At 45.0% G+C, this 17669-nt stretch overlaps 1 long non-coding RNA gene across 2 annotated transcripts in view; it reads left to right on the plus strand.

Annotated features, from left to right (window-relative positions):
• Positions 1-17669, plus strand: part of LOC109494790 — a 100775-nt gene that overhangs the window by 32131 nt on the left and 50975 nt on the right. The gene's annotated exons all lie outside the window — the stretch shown is intronic.

The raw sequence follows: 17669 nt of genomic DNA on the forward strand, positions 1-17669 counted from the left end.
TTGTTTTTTTTTTTTAATTGTTTTTTGTTTCTTTCACCAGCAATTAGGGAAATGGTAGAGCGCTCCTTTCTCTACCAACAGTCTCATAAATGGAGCCATCTAAATCTCATATTGATGCCTCCACCCCTTAGGGAGCCACGCCTTTTCCTGGTCCCCCTAGATCCTGGGGGACTCAGAGGCCTTGCAGAGCTCTCTGTGAGGGAAAACAAACAAACAAACAAAAACCAGGAGTGAGTAAGAACTGTTGCAATTGCCTTTGTTTTCTTCTCCCTTCCCTTTCTCCACCCTGATATTTGAGGGCCAAGTCCTCATCTCTGGGCACAAAACTGGTTTCCTTGCTCCTGTTATGGTTTGGTTCCACCCACCAAGACAATGGGGCCTTTTTCCCCCCCCCCCCCCCCATAGTCAAAGGCCGTTGTGTTTGGCCCTAGGGGTTCCACTCTGAACTGGTGCCAAAGCTCTAACCTTCCTGTTTCTGTTCGTTCCAAGTAACCTGGGAATCTGCAGACTTGTGTGGTAGGGGTCCTGAGTTACTTCCAGAAAAAAGGGCAGGTTGTGGGAATCCCACACAGTTGTGCTTGGGAGAGTCTTTTAGGCCTCTTGGCAAAGAAGCAGAATTGTGGGCCGGGGGGACCTGGGCTGTGGTGGTGGTGTATCATCCCTTCAGGGCCCAGGGATCTACCATTAGATAAAAATAAATTTAGCTGACGTCTGTGTGAGAGGCAACTGACCCCCAGATGTCATGTTCCCTGAGTGGCTGGCCTCTTAGGTTAGAGTGGAGTGTTGGGTATTTTTGGCCTCATCTTACTTGGGGGGGTCTCTTTGGTAGCAGGAGGGGTAGAGCCCTCCCAAATTGTGAAAGTCTTGACACCCAGTCTAAGGAATTTGGACTCCTGTGAGTGGGGAACTCTCAGACGATTTCGGTGGGAAGTGACCTACCTGGTCAGATTGTATTGCAGGACACGCGCTCTGGCAGCTGGTTTGTTGCAGCCGCTGGGAGCCTGGCCTGGAGTCTGAGATCTGAGCTGGGAGAGCCATTTGAAGAACTGGCAGGCCTTGGTGAGTGACCAAGAGGGTGGTAGTTGGTGGGAGTGCTGAAGACGACTTGGAGCTGCGTCTGGTTTGGGCTCTTGGGCGGCTCAGGTGCCATTAGCCCTGAGATGAGGTTGAGGGATAGGCTGGCTTGGGACTGAGATGCTAAACACAGTTTGGGGTATGTTTGGATGAGATGGGTGTGGATGGTCCAGGTGGAAATACTGTCTGGGCAATGGGGAGAAGCTGTAGGGGGAGGCCAGGCTGGGGTGAGGAAGTGGTGGAGGCAGTGACAGAGAAGAGGGAGCATGCCCAGAGCCTGTCCCTCGGCTCGGCCCTGTTCTCCTCAGCACAAGGCCATGGGTGCGCAGGCCTGAGCTCTACTCTCCATCAGCCTTTTCTGTTGATGAGAGTGATTTTTCAGCGTTTCCGCCAGATGGATGTTCTTTTTTTTTTTTTAATTTTTTTTTTTAACGTTTATTTATTTTTGAGACAAAGAGAGACAGAGCATGAACAGGGGAGGGTCAGAGAGAGGGAGACACAGAATCTGAAACAGGCTCCAGGCTCCGAGCTGTCAGCACAGAGCCCGACGCGGGGCTCGAACTCGCGGACCGCGAGATCATGACCTGAGCCGAAGTCGGCCGCCCAACCGACTGAGCCACCCAGGCGCCCCCAGATGGATGTTCTTAACCTGGGGGGTCACATATTAACTGCCTACAGGTCTTCTGGAAAGTGGGGGCTGTGAGTTGATGAGGGGAAAGTAGAAAGAGGGGGAAGGCAAGGAAGGGCTTTGGAGAAAGTTAATAGAGAAGAGCAGGCAGTCAGAACACACCCTACAAAGTACTTAGCATCATTATAAAACATAAAAAAGCACAATGTAGATTCAGACTTTGTGGTGCCTGGGTGGCTCAGTCAGATAAACATCTGAATCTTGATTTCAGCTCAGACCATGATCTCACGGTTCATAGGTTAGAGCCCTGCATCGGGCTCTGTGCGGACAGCGCATATTGGGATTCTCTGTCTCCCTCTCTCTCTACCCTCCCCAACTTGCTCTGTCTCTCTCCAAATAAATAAATAAACTTAAAAAAAATTTTTTTTAATTTAAACTTTCGTTGAGAGCCCAGTGTTCAGGGGCAGAAAGGGGTTGTTCAGACTAGCAGGGCATAGGGTAGAGGTAATTTAGGATTAAGCTAATAATGAAGCTGCTAGCTCTAGAAACCCTGAGAAGTCAGTTGATCTGTCCATTTCTTGGGAGAAATGCGTTTCATGTGTACATATTGCAATATAAAATACTAATAGACCACAAATATGGTATGCTTACCAATTATGATACCACTCACAACTAGAACAAAACTCGTACCCAGCAAATATTGTGTGTGTACTACCTGCCAGGCAGTGTGCTAAGCACTTTAAATAGCTAGATCCCCACAACAGCACATGTGGTGGGTACTTTCATAAGCCCCATTTTACAGATGCAGGGGACTCAAGTGCAGTCATCTGCTCAGGGCTTTGCAGCTCATGCACTAGAGTCGGTTGGAAGCCAGGTCCTGGGGACTTCACAACACATGCTCTTAGCCACTCAGTGTCAGGTGATTCACTGGATTATTCATTTTTTGAGTGTTGAGTTTGATAAGTTCTTTATAGATTTTGGATACTAACCCTTTATCTGATATGTCATTTGCAAATATCTTCTCCCATTCCGTCGGTTGCTTCTTAGTTTTGCTGATTGTTTCCTTCTCTGTGCTGAAGTTTTTATTGTGATGAGGTCCCAATAGTTCATTTTTGTTTTTGTTTCCCTTGTCTCTGGAGACGTGTTGAATAAGAAGTTGTTGTGGCCGAGGTCAGAGAGGTTTTTGCCTGCTTTCTTCTCAAGGATTTTGATGGCTTCCTGTCTTACATTTAGGTCTTTCATCCATTTTGAGTTTATTTTTGTATATGGTGTAAGAAAATGGTCCAGGTTCATTCTTCTGCATGTCGCTGTCCAGTTTTCCCAGCACCATTTGCTGAAGAGACTGTCTTTATTCCATTGGATATTTCCTGCTTTGTCAAAGATTAGTTGGCCATACATTTGTGGGCCCATTTCTTGGTTTTCTATTCTGTTCCATTGATCTGAGTGTCTGTTTTTGTGCCAGTACCATACTCGTAATGATTCCAGCTTTTTAATACATCTTGAAGTCTGGGATTGTAATGCCTCCCGTTTTCTTTTTCAAGATTGCTTTCGCTATTTGGAATCTTTTCTGGTTCCATACAAATTTTAGGGTTGTTTGTTCTAGCTCTGTGAAGAATGCTGGTGTTATTTTGACAGGGATTGCTTTGAATATGTAGATTGCCTTAGGTAGTATTGACATTTTAACAATGTTTGTTCTTCCAATCCAGTAGCATGGAATATTTTTCCTTTTTTTGTGTGTGTTTTCTTCAATTTGTTTCATAAGCTTTCTATAGTTTTCAGTGTATAGATTTTTCACCCCTTTGATTATGTTTATTCCTAGGTATTTTATGGTTTTTTGGTACAATAGTAAATGGGATCGATTCCTTGATTTCTCTCTCTGTTGCTTCATTATTGGTGTATAGGAATGCAACCAGTTCTGTGCATTGATTTTATATCCTGTGGCTTTGCTGAATTCATGGATCAGTTCTAGCAGTTTTTTGGCAAAAGCAGAGTTTCTCAAATACTGATAGTGGGGGCCGGATGTGTGGATTCTGGAAGGCAGTGGAATCTTGGTTTCTTTAGTCACCCACAGTTTGGGTGTCATCCCCCTGTGCATCGACAATGTAGCCTAAGCTTGCTTTCTTTCTCTGGGCTGTTGGAAGGGTACATTCCATCCCGGGAATGGATGAAATCATGCTGACATTTATGATAGGGAGGCATTTTGAAGCAGCATCCTTTATTCACACTTTCCTTTCACCCTTCATTTGCTTCTCTCCCCTCAGGGTGGGTTTCACTTCTCTTGTCTGTCCTCTGGGGTGAGACTGGGGGAGTATGGGAAACAAGGGAGGGGTTCAGGGCTCTGTAGGGGGCTGTGCCCTGAGAGGGGCAGTTGCACCGAAGGTAGAGCTTTCCACGAAGCTTAGCTGCTTCACCCTGTGAGGGTGCAGACAGTGGGGCTGCAGCCTGGGATGTGAGGTGGAGACCCCGTCACCCATAGCAGTGGGTTTTTTTGAAGTGGAGGGTTGATCTCCCTAAGGGCTCCAAGCCAGGCAGTGTAGATAAACAGGAGGAAATACCATTCTTCCTCTCATCCACTAATGAGTTTGGAGGGCTGATCCAGTTAATACCCCTACCATGAGTGAGGACAAGGGAGTTTTATACAGTTCACTTTTGGGAGATATTCCCACATCGTGGCCTCAAGGAGATCCAGAGGTCAGGGGAGAGCCCTGAGCCAGAAGTGAGGAGAGCTGGTTCTGTGTGAGCTGAGTACTCCTTGAGAAAGTCACTCCCCTACCCTGGACTGGGTTTTCTTATCTGGAGTTGAATTTGGCTGATACAGTCTTTTACCTTCCTTCTTGTCCTCAGGTCTGATGCTGTGATTAGCAGCTGGGAGGCAGGGCGGGTGTGGCAGAGCCCTGAAAGCTTCTTCTGTCTCATGTGCCTGCCTTCCCCCAACGAGCAGGTTGAGAATTATTTCAGTAGCCCGAAGATGTCCACTGTGGGTGTGGTAGGGACAGCCTTTGGAGTCAGGAGCCCCCCTCTGCCCTGGGGAAGGAGGGCCTAGTTGGGGGGTTCCTTACCGTTGCACAGAATTCTCATGTTTTGGTTTGATATGACTTCCCTTCCTGTTCTCCCACCTCTTCCACAACTTTCCCGTGAGCATCCCATTCGGTTTCCATAGTGGGCTGATTGTTTAGATAACTTTCCCGGTTCTTTCCTGCCTGTGGTTCCCTGAAACAAATAGCAGGAAATTGTTTTCATAGCCATCAGGGTCCCGCTTCATGTTTTCTTCTTTCCCTGCAGAACCTGACAGAACACACAGAGCACAGAGATGCATGTGCATGCTTTAGCTCCCAGTGCTCCTCTGCAGTGAGGGGTGGGTGGGGTTATATTCTTAATATTGCCTGGGGGCCCACGGCACACTTCGGTGAATTGTGTGTGGCATGCTAATGGCTTGTGTGTCACTGCCATTTAGTTTAAAGTGCACGTGTGTGTTACAAGTGCCTTGTGTGTGCATGCGGATCAGAATGTGGGGTCAAGGTGATTGTTGCTGAGAGGAAGTGATTTAGGAGCTTGTTTGCTCTCTGTTTCTGCTTTTTAATGCAATGTGGTGGTAATGTGTTGTCAGAGTGCTGATTAAAAAGATGTTAGAAATTTCCTTAATCTGGTCTGAAATTCACTTTATTATTGATGTGCAATGTGTAAGGGTGTGAGGAAGTGGAGGATGAAACATCAGACCTTCCTGAGCAATCGAGGTCAGTTCTCAGAAATTGGATGTTGACTATTTAGTTATCACCACCCCTGGATTTGTGAGCAGGATCCAGAGGGTCGGAGCGCTTCTATGACAGAGGTGTTATCCTGTCCTGGGACAATTAGAGGCAAGTTGGCAAACAGGAAACAGGTCAAATTTGGGGCTTGTTTCTAACCAATATTTAGGCATTCTGACCTTTAAGAACAATTTAATTTCACTGATACTGTCACCTAACTACCAACTGTAAGGTGCTGAATTTTCAAGGATAAATGAAATTCACTCCCTGTTCCGATTATTAATTGTTGGTCTTTTCTTGGACAAGGCTCTCTGGGCCCAATTCCCTCAGTACCCAACTCTCTTACTAGGCCGCTTTTGAGAGCTCTCTCAGAACCGGACAAGCGAGGCTGATCCTGGAAATGGCTGATGCAGGAGACAGGGGCAGGAGCCTAGCTCCTTGCAGTGTCTGACTCTCCTTTTCAGGACATAGTGACCATGGGAAGTAGGAAATGTCTCCTTCGGAAATCCTGTGATGGGCAAGGTGGTGGGGATGGCAACTCTGATGGTCCCTCACCTGTCTCTCAGCTCCTCATGACACGAGAGCATGCCCTCAAGCATTCCCAGAGATGGGCATGAGTGTCTGTGCCTTGGGGCCCTGGAAACAAGATTTGTTAGCTACTTCTAAGAACATCATCAGTGAGAAGGAAGGGCAATTTGAGGTCCTGAAGAATTATCTTTAGGGAACTATTATTACTTCACTCCATTCAGATCAGGAGGTTAGTGGTAGCAAAGCATGGGGTAGAGAGAACAGGGTGCAAAAATGCTCGGACTGATTGGTGCCAAAACTTTTTCTGAGACTCTCACACTAAGTTTGGATCCCCTCTACCCTAGCAAGGCACCAAGTGAACTTGGGTAGGACTTCCCCTCCCTGGAAAAACCATTTTGCTAAGGCTTTGTGATGTCCTCTTGTGACTTTTGCCTCTTCAATACTGCCTTTCATATATTCATTTCAGCCTGAGGTCACTTGTGTAAAATTACTGGGGTTAGAGTGAGTGAAATGTTTCCAGACCCTACATTCTTGGGGTTGCCTCTGGGCCCTGCAACAATGGGGCCCTGGGAACTTAGTTCTAGCCTGGGTCCTTGTGTAGCTCTTTCATCATCCCAGCTACTCTCTGTGAGAGAGACTTCAAGCACTGGGATTTCTTAGATGTACATGCACCTTTGGAGTCAGATAGACCAGATCTGGATTTAAGTTCATGCTTTGTTCTTTGACCTTGGCAAAGAACCTTGGCAAGTGATTTATGCTCTCTTAACACTCAGTTGCTACACCTGTCAAAAGGAGATGATGCCTACCATAATAGTTATTATAACAGTAAAATTCATTGAGCATCTTACAGTTATTAATTCATTTAATCCTCATACATTTCTAGGAATTAAGTGCTGGTGTAGTTGTCATTTTTCAGATGAGGAAATTGAGGCACAGAGAAGTTAAGTAGCAGGACCAAGTCCATGCAATGTGTAAGTGGTGGAGCTGGGATTCTGAACTTGGACAGTTTGACCCCAGAGTTTGTGTCTTCAACTACAGCACTAGACCTTGTATTCACAGAATGTTAATAAGAATTCATTGAGATTAGGGCGCCTGGGTGACTCAGTCGGTTGAGCATCTGACTCTTGATTTTGGCTCAGGTCATGATCCCAGGATTGTGGGATCGAGCCCCACATTGGGCTCTGTGCTGAGCATGGAGCCTGCTTGGGATTCTCTCTCTTTCTCCCTCTCTCTCTCTTTCTCTCTCCCTCTGCCCATCCCCCACTCACGTGTGCACACACATGTTCTCTTTCTCAAAAATAAAAAAAATTAAAAAGGTAAGAAATCCATGTTTTTAAAAAATGTTTACCTATTTATTTTTGAGAGAGAGAGAGAGAGAGAGAGCACAAGCTGGGGAGAGGCAGAGAAAGAGAGGGAGACACAGAATGTGAAGCAGCCTTCAAATTCTGAGCTGTTAGCCATCAGTGCAGAGCCCAACTCGGGGCTCGAACTTATGAATTGGGAGATCATTACCTGAGCCAAAGTCGGATGCTTAACCAACTGAGCCACCCAGATGCCCCAAGAAATCCATGTTAAAAAAACCAATTCATTGAGATAAACATTTAAAGCACTGGGTATAGTGCTTGGCACATAATAGGCACTCAGTAAATGGTACCTGTTACTACCAAAGTGGAGAGGCCTCCTTCCATGTGGGCATGTGGAAGGTGTGGCCCTGGGTCAGGGTGAGGCAGGAGAAGAGACAGGAGTTCCTGCTGACCTGGGGTTTACACAGTGTCAGGGTTTCTTCCAGCCTATCTTTTTAATTAATTAGTTAATTAATTAATGTTTATTTATTTTCAGGGAGCATGCACATGCGGGAGCGAGCTAGGTGGGGAGGGGCAGAGAGAGACTCAAGAGTACTCTTAACCAAGTGAACCACCCAGGCGTCCCCCCAGCCTATCTCTTTTAGACAGGGCTTATTGGCAAAAGTCTTGTTCCTGTAATCCCAAAGTTGCCTGACAGGCCCCAAAAGGAAAACACAAGAGCTGAAACTGGATGGCCATAGGGAGGGGCTCCCTCCCAGCAAGCCAGTGCTCAGGGATCACTTCTCTGAATCTGCTTCAGAGGAGTTTGACTTTTCATTTCCTGACATCTTATGCATTTGATCAGGGCTTCCAATAAGTCACCTGTGGAACAGAGTGGGGCTGTTGCCTGAATTGGCACAGGGTGGAGTGTTAGTGCCGGAAGCCAGGGAGACCCTGCAGGGACCCAGGGAGACCCAGATGTGGGCTTTGGAGGAGGGAGGTATCAAGCTGGCTCTGCTGTCTTGGGTTGTATACCTTGGCTCTCCGCCTGGGCCTGGGAACAGCTTGGTCAGCAACGCCTGCCCCGCACGGTGCCAGCTGGGTTTGGAAGCCACAAGGCTTTGGGGGCTGGGGGACCTGGATTCCCTTCATGGCTCTGCCACTTTTTAGTTGTGTAGCCTTGGCCTTTTATTCATGTTCTCTGACCCTCAGTTTTCTCATGTGTGAGAAAATTGTGAGGATCAAGTGAAATAACATACATAAAGCACCAGAGCGGTAACTTACGTAACTGTAGGTGCTCAGTAACTGTTCTCAGTCGTGGGTAGGTGCGGTTGGGGGAGGAGGGAAATATAAAATACAGTTCCTTCCTTTAAGAAGGTTACAGTTTGGGTGTGGTCAGAGGTAATAAGACAGGTAAACATATAAATCAGAGTTGGGACTGCATGTAATGAAACACAGAGCACCGAGTGTAGCAAACAGAGCTTTTGGAGTTCATATGTAGGAGAGCTGCCCTGTGGACTACGCTGCTCAGGGAAGGCTTCCTGAACAAGTGAACTGGGCAAACCTGCAAAGGTTGGGAGGAAGGTGGAGGGGCATTCCAGGAAATATCTGAGTTGAGGCCAAGTAGCATAAGTTCAGCGGAAGGAGGAAACCAGCTGGATACCCTAAAGGGTAAAACCGTCCTTGACAAAGGTCAGGCTGAGGCAGATATTGCAGATGGGATTTTAAAAAAAGACAGAGGGTCACCGGGGTGGCTCACTCCGCTAAGCATCTGACTCTTGATTTAGGTTCAGGTCATGATCTTATGAGCCCCGTGTCCAGCTCTACACTGAGAATCTATTTGGGATTCTTCTCTCCCTCTGTCTGCCCCTCCCCCACTCATGCTGTCTCTGTCTCTCTCAAAATAAATAAATAAACTTTAAAATAAGAAAATAAAAGAAGACAGAGAAAGGTGAGTTTCAGGCAGAATTTCGGGAGAAATTCTAGGGTCTCAAAATTAGAATGATCTCTAGGTAGGGCAAAGGGGGTGGCCACCTTTAAGCTCAGGCCAGGCTTAAGTTCAGGAGAGGAGCCTGAAGCGGCAGAAAGGGAAGGAAGGGCTCCTTCCCCAGGGATCTGGACTTGTCAGCTTAAACACAGCAAGTGCCACCCAAGGTTTCCTGAAAGGGAGTGAAAACTAAGTCAGGCCAAATCCTTGGTGAGCCAGTTAGGGGCCTGATGAGTTGGATCTGATGTCCAAGGAAGTTCAGATGTCAGCAGGTGGTATCCACTGAGAATTCCTGGTTAGGCTCTGGCTATCCTTGACTGAAAATGTCTGTCTTTAAAAAAAAAAATTCCTTTGTGTTTTTTCTTCCTTTGTTCCTATTGTTAGTTCGTCTGAAAACTTAGTCTTGGTTGAACTAAGTAGAAAAGGTTCATGCTTACCTAGCCAGTCCAACTAGGGTTGTTGTAAGAACAATTCTGGAAAACAATGTGTTGGTGGCCATGGACATCCATTGCCCTTTTGATAACTTTAGTAGCATGATTGTACTGTTAGTATGCCCTATTCTTTATCTGAGTACATATTTAACTTTTCTCACTCCTCTGAAAGCATCTTAAGGTTAGAAACTGTGTCTTTGTTTCGGACTTTTATTAAAGTACCTGTCAAGAAACTACTTACATTATAGGTATCCAATAAATATTCATTAAATTGTAGGTTTTAACATGTGTGTCACACACAGAATCCAGTAAATGCTTGACATTTTAATTCATTCATTCATTCATTCATTCATTCAATCTCTTAAGAGGTATTTAGTTTCCTGAATGACTACTAGATACTAAGCATTATATTGGGCATCTAATGGGAATAAAATCTAAGGATTTTAGTGGTCCTTAAAGGGCTCATGGTCTTATGAGATAGTCAAATAAACAGACAATTACAGAGCAGGATAACAAATGTTATGACTCAGGGACAGATTGAGTATTATAGGAGCACAGAGGAGGAGGGTCTCATAATTCATCTGGAATGAGGGTGGAGGTGTTGAGATCAGTCAGACAAGGCTTTTTTCCCTTTTTCTCTTTTCAAGAACAACATTCTAAAGGAGGAATAAAAATTGAGGAAAGAGCCTCTCAGGCAGAGGGAATAGTGTGTACAAAGTCAGTGGTGTGAGGGCTACCTGTATATTCAGGGAACTGTAAGTGGTTGAGTATATTATAACAGGGAGTACAGAGGGACCGTGGTTAGAAATAAGCAGGGAACATTATGAAGAGCCTGGCATACTAGGTAAAGAAGTTTGGATTTTATCCCCAAGGTAATGGTACGGGCATTGACATGATCAGATTTGTATTTTAGGGAGATCACTTTGACTATCAAAGTGGAGAACAAGTTGAATCAAAGTGTTGGAGGAAGATGAACCAGGGCAATTCAGGGAACAGGATAGGTAAGCTAGGTGATTGCTGCTTCCTGCTTCTCTAGGATACTCCTTCCCATCTTGAGGGACTGTGTTTCCAGTACCTGCCATAGCACCTGGTTAACAGGAAGCACTTTAGAAATACTTCTCCCTCCTCTTTGTATCTCACAAGCCTAATACAACGCCTGACACTTGGAGGTGCTCGGTGCACATTGGTTGGCTCCACCACTGTGACTTGTGCTAGCAGCTACTGAGCACTAATTTGAAGATAGGGTGGGTACCCTTCTTCCTGTGGTCACAAACCAGGCAAAATTGCTTTCTGGGTTAGAACTGACTTTGAAGATATCTTTCGCATGGCCCTTCTCAAGATGTCTCCAAAGACATTCTCCATCTTCTTTTTTTTTTTTTTTTAACATTTTTTTTAAGGTTTATTTATTTTTGAGACAGAGAGAGACAGAGTATGAACGGGGGAGGGTCAGAGAGAGAAGGAGACACAGAATCTGAAACAGGCTCCAGGCTCTGAGCCATCAGCACAGATGCCTGACGCGGGGCTTGAACTCATGAACCACGAGATCAGGACCTGAGCTGAAGTCGGACGCTTAACCGACTGGGCCACCCAGGCGCCCCGACATTCTCCATCTTCTGATGAGTCTTTGTTCTAAAGTGAACAGTGAGAGAGAGGGGTGCCGGGGTGACTCAGTCGTTTGAGCGTCTGACCTCAGCCCAGGTCCTAATCTCATGGTTCACAAGTTTGAGCTGACAGCTCAGAGCCTGGAGCCTACTTCGGGTTCTAAGTCTCCCTCTCTCTCTGCCCCTCCCCTGCTCATGCTCTGTCTGTCTCCCTCTCTCAAAAATAAAAAACATTAAAGCGGACAGTGAGTCACTTTAGGGCAGGAAACATATTTTTATATCCCCAGGACTTATCACAGGGCATGATAGATGATAGTAGTAGGTGGTAGTAGGTGATGGTAGATATTTGTTCCATGAATTTGAGATTCATTGTTTTGGACTTGAAATGTATTTTATGAAACAAGTTAATAAATGTTGATTAGGTTCTGATTCCTCCTCAAAAGCCTTTTAGATTTTTTTTAAGTTTATTTATTTTGAGAAGGGGGGGGTGAACATAAGTGGGGGAGGGGCAGAGAGAAGGAGAGAATCCCAGGCAGGGTCTGTGCTGTCAGCACAACCCAAGCCTCAAACTCAGGAACAGAGTGCAGAGTCCAACGCAGGGCTTGAACTCACAAACTGTGAGATCACGACCTGAGCCAAAGCCAAGAGTCGGGGTGCTTAACTGACTGAGCCACCCAGGTACTCCAAAAAGCCTTTTAAACCTGTAGCCTAATGGGTAACCGGGCATACTGAAGACTGGAGGCGAGGAACTCGAGGAGATGGGAGGAGTTAGCAGAATGGGAAGTAAGTTACTTCCCAGAAATATTTGAAAGCTGAACTGAAACAGTTCAGAAAGATTCTGGCCAAAGGGTGTAGGTTCTTCGAAAGTTCTACTGGGAAGACTGGGAAGCTCTGGGTTCTCTTTACCACCTCCCGTTATACAGATTGCTTTGGTTTCTCCTCATACACTTTAAAATACAGTTAAACTAGATGACTCACCATGTTTTCCTGATTATTTGTTTTTTTTTTGTTTCTTTTCTTCATTAGGAATGCCCTCCTCCTTTATGCCATTATCATCATCCTTCACTTCCCTGCTGAAATGCTACACTCTTTCCCTGAAACCCTATGGAAGAAATAGTCTCTCCCTATCCTGAATGTTTTTGGCTTTTAGACCCCTTCATGGTACTTAATGCTATTACAATAATTATATATGGGTTATCAATCTTATTCCCACTAGGAGGAAGGGATCTGATTTAGCTATGTGTATTTCATAGCACAGGGACTTGTAAATGTTGACTGAACCATGTGACAGAACTGTATTACTAGCTTAGTGTGATGGTTAATTTTATGTGTCAACTTGACTGGGCCATGGGGTGCCCAGATATTTGGTCAAACATTTGGTCAAACATCACTCTGGGTGTTTTTGTGAGGGTGTTTTTATAAGGGAGTTTTTATATGAGATTCACATTTATTTTTATCAAAAAAAATTTTTTTAATATTTATTTATTTTGAGAGAGCACAAGTTAGGGAGGGGCAGAGAGAGAGGGAGACACAGACTCTAAAGTAGGCTCCAGGCTCTGACTTGTCACCGCAGTGCCCAACGTGGGGCTCTAACTCACAAACCACGAGATCACGACCTGAGCCCAAGTGGGACACTTAATGGACTGAGCCACCCAGGTGCTCCTATGAGATTAACATTTAAATTGGTAGACTGAGTAAAGTAAGTTGTCTTCCCTAATGTGGGTAGACCTCATACAATCAGTTGATGGCTTGAATAGAACAAAAAGGTTGATCCTTCTCTGAGTAAGAGAGAATTCCTCCTTACTGCCTGGGACATCAGCTTTTTCCTGCCTTCAGACTTGAACTGAAATTTTGGCTCTTCTTGAGTCTGGAGCCTCCTGGCCTTTGGATTAGAACTACATTTTTGGCTCCCCTGGTCGCCAGCTTAGTGACTTAGCCCACAGATTTGGGGACTTGTCAGCCTCTTTAATCAAGTGAGCCAATTCCTTATAAATCTTTCTTTTTTTTTTTTAATTTTTTTTCAACGTTTATTTATTTTTGGGACAGAGACAGAGCATGAATGGGGGAGGGGCAGAGAGAGAGGGAGACACAGAATCGGAAATAGGCTCCAGGCTCTGAGCCATCAGCCCAGAGCCCGACGCGGGGCTCGAACTCACGGACCGCGAGATCGTGACCTGGCTGAAGTCGGACGCTTAACCGACTGCGCCACCCAGGCGCCCCTATAAATCTCTTTCTTTATGTCAATCTGTCTTTCTTTCTGTCTATCTAACCTCTGTATCTAGATATATCCATCCTATTGGTTCTGTTTTTCTGGAGAACCCTGACTAATACACTTAAGTCCTGGATTTTAGAAATATTCTAGAGAAAGGAAAAGAGTTTGATCTACCTTTCCTGGAATTGGATTAACATGAGACATGCTTTTAAAATGATGCTTACCCTTTGATACCTTTTCATCTCCCAGACGCTTCTCATCTAAACTCTTCTTCCTTTGCCAAGATTTCAGGCTCATAGGACTTGGACGCTTCCATCAGCCCTCCACTGTAGTACCTGACCAACGCCCACCCTGTCCTTCACTTAAGGCCCACATTTTCCTTGCTTTTGAGTCCTCTTGCCAACCTCACCCCATCAAAGCCCCAACTCAGTGTCGTAGGTCTGAGGTTGGTCGGGGTGGCGGGGGAGGGGGGGGTGGGAAGCAGCCTGCTATTCAAGTGATGCATGTGTAGCTGAAAGCTCTCTAACCTTCTCAGAGTTATTTGCTAAATGACTTGGGTGAAATATCAAGTAGTTTTAAAAAATGGGGTGAGGTTTGTAGGCAGAGTGGGGATGACATTTTGAGTAATTGCCTAGTGGGCAGGCAGAACAGCCCTCCTGACCTTCAGTCCGAGGGTAGGCACCTCCTATGCCCTTGCTGTTTTGACAGATTCTTCTCTTTTCCATTTCTGAAACCACAGCTTCTCCCAAAACAATAACAAATAAGCACTCCCACAGAAATAGCAGTGGAGATTCTGCTGCTGACACAAGAAAAGAGGGAGGGGGCAACCATGTGCATGTCTCTGATGGATCTTTATAAGTTAGCAAATACTTATGGTTTTGAAAAGCCCATTTTAGAAGAATATAGACTGGGGCGCCTGGGTGGCTTAGTTGGTTGTGTCCGATTTGGGCTCAGGTCATGATCTCATGGCTCGTGGGTTCAAGCCCCACATCTGGCTCTGTGCTGACAGCTCAGAGCCTGGAACCTGCTTGGGATTCTGTGTCTTCCTCTCTCTCTCTGCCCCTCCCCTGCTCGCTCTCTGTCTGTCTCCCTCTCAAAAATAAATAAACGTTAAAAATTTTTAGAAGAATTAGACTGTTTTAAAGACGATGAGAAAATCAGAAGTCTTATGTTATGTGTGGCTGTAAATAAAGAGCTAAAGAGCTGGCAGGAGAGCAGATGTCAGCGGAGGCATTAGAGGTACCCTGTTTTCAAGGATGCTGGTTAGTCAGATCTGCACTGAAACTGCTCTGGCTTAAAATACTTAGCACCCAGCATATTGTAAGATCTTCCCTGTAGGTTTCCTGTGAGAAGGAGGGGGAGGATTTAGGGGAAAGATCATGATTATAATACGAAACTACAAACTCCTTGCATCTATTTCCATGTTTAAATATATTTAGATCTTTCTCATGTTAAAAAAAATTCTTTTTTTTTGAACCCTATTCCTCTTGCTGACTTCCACTCTATCACTGTCTTCCTTTGTATAGACAAACTTCTTAAAAGAGTCCTTTTCAGGGTTGTCTGGGTGGCTCAGTAGCTTAAGTGTCTGACTCTTGATCTCAGAGCCTACTTAAAAAAAAAAAAAAAAAGACTTGTTTTGGGAGCGCCTGGGTGGCTCAGTCAGTTGAGTCTGACTTTGGCTCAGGTCATGATCTCACAGTTCGCGAGTTTGAGCACCACGTCGGGCTCTGTGCTGACAGCTCAGAGCCTGAAGTTTGCTTCGGATTCCGTGTCTCCCTCTCTCTCAGTTCCTCCCACACTCACACTCTGTTTCTCTCTGTCTCAAAAATAAGTAAATATTTTTTTTAAAAAGGGACTTGTTTTTAGCCAGTATCTCCATTTGTTTATCTCCCATCCACTCCTCAGCATTGGAGAGTTGATCCCCCCACCCACCCCCACCCCGCCCCACCCCGCTCCCTTGTACTTCGCACCTTTGTTTTACCTAATGTCACAGAGCAGGTGCCACTCTTGGCCACTACTTCACTCAAACTGCTGCCATGGCCCTCACTCTGTTGGTTCCCCACCAATCTGACCATTCCTCTTCAGTTCTCTTTGCCACCTCTTCTGATCTGTTCATGCCATAAATGTCACTGGTCTCTAGAGTTCTGACCTGTTCTATGCCTTCCTGTCTGTGACTTCAGTTACAATCCATCACTCTTGAGTTGTAGATCTCTACTGTCTGTTGGGTATCTGCTTTTGAATGTGCAACATGTCCCATACTGAACTTACTTTACCTCCAAACCTGGTTCTTTAAAAATAATAATAGTTATTATTATAATTCTTATTATAATAATATATGTGGGCTGGTAGCCCACAGTGATCTGTGCCACAAACCTGCCACCGTTCTCCTTCCCTTTGGCATTCCCTCATCTGGTCAGTCTGGGGTCATGACAATGCCAACTCCTATGTAACTCTCTAACCTGTCCCCTCTTCTCCAACCTGATTCATGCTACTAACTCAGGCCACCATCATCTCCTCTGGATTCCTGCTACATCTTCTCTCTGACCCCCTTCCTTGCTCCAGCCTATTAATTCCATGCCCCCTCCCATTTGCCGTCCACAGTGCAGCCAAAGTGGCCCTTGCCAAACAAAGTTCTGATCATATCCTTTTCCATAATTAAATTCCTTCCATCCTTCTCTAAAGCAGCCCTCAGGCTGCAGTTTGATCTCTTCAGCAAGGCTCCCCAGTTTTTTGTCACGTTACAAATGTAAAAGACCTCAGTATTCTTCAGCTTCCACTGTCCCAGTCCTGCCCTCCACCCCTCCCCAGTTCTTGCACATTATGCCTCAGCCACACCAAACTACTTTAATTCCTGAAATTCCCTGCTTTCTATGAGTTTGGGCCTTTGTGCTTATTCTCTCTGCCTAGAACACTCCTGTCACGCCTCTTTATTTTCATATCAGTTTTAGTTAGCTTTCAGGCTTTGGTTTATACCTTACTTCTGTAATCTGCTACACTAACACACCAACCTGGGATTATGCCCCTAACGTCCCCAGCACTTACCCCTTTTGTACCACTTACCATGCTCTCTTGAGACTGGTGAATGTACGGTAAGCATCTTGTAGGCAGGGGTGACGTGTTAAACTCCCAGGCCCTCAAATAGTACCTTTCACGTAATAGATGTTCAATAAATATTTGTGATATCATTGAATGATTTCCGTAATTACCTTGGACATGTTTCTTATTAAATCAGTTGAACAAGTCATATAGAGCTCATAGGGAGAGAGCACAAATGAGGTCCAAGGCCTTAATGTCAGTTTTTGTTTTGTTTGTTTCTTTGTTTATTATATTTTTAAGTAGACTCCATGCCCAACATGGGGCTTGAATACATGATCCCGAGATCAAGATTCACAACGCTCTACTGACTGAGCCAGCCACGCATCCCTGTTTTGTTTTGTTTTAATTAAAGCAAAAGTTTGGATTTTTGCAGTGTTACTGGCTGGCTATGGGTCTTAATGGGCTTATGGGATAGTATAGTTAAACCTAGACTCCAGCTAGCTGACATAGTCCAATTCCAGACCTTTAGATTTTTTTATTTGAAGAACAGCTTTATTGAGATACAATTCATATACCATACAATTCATCCATTTAAAGTATATAATTCAGGGCTTCTGGTTGGCCCAGTCGGTTAAGCATCTGACTTCGGCTCAGGTCACGATCTCATGGTTCACTAGTTTGAGTCCCACATCAGGCTCTGTGCTGACAGCTCAGAGGCTGGAGCCTGCTTCAGAGTCTGTGTCTCCCTCTCTCTCTGCCCCACCTCCACTCATGCTCTGTCTCTCTCTCTCAAAAATAAACATTAAAAAAATTTTTTTAAAGTGTATAATTCAATGATTTTTAGTAAGCTCACAGAATTGTAGAACAACCATCACCACAGTCAATTTTGAGCATTTTCATCACGCCAACAAGAAGCCCTATACCCATTGGCAATGCTCCTCATCTCCATCTCCTCTCTCCTCCACTGGAAACCAGTAATCTACTTTTTGTCTCTATGAATTTGACTATTCAGGATATTTCATATAAATAAAATCATACAATCTGTGGTATTTGTGACTGGCTTCTTTCACTTAGCATGATGTTTTTAAGATTCATCCATGTCGTATCATTTATCAGTATTTTATTTCTTTTTATTGCCAAATG

This window comes from Felis catus, chromosome E2 (genome assembly GCF_018350175.1).
Source record: "Felis catus isolate Fca126 chromosome E2, F.catus_Fca126_mat1.0, whole genome shotgun sequence".
NCBI classification, from domain to species: Eukaryota; Metazoa; Chordata; class Mammalia; order Carnivora; family Felidae; genus Felis; species Felis catus.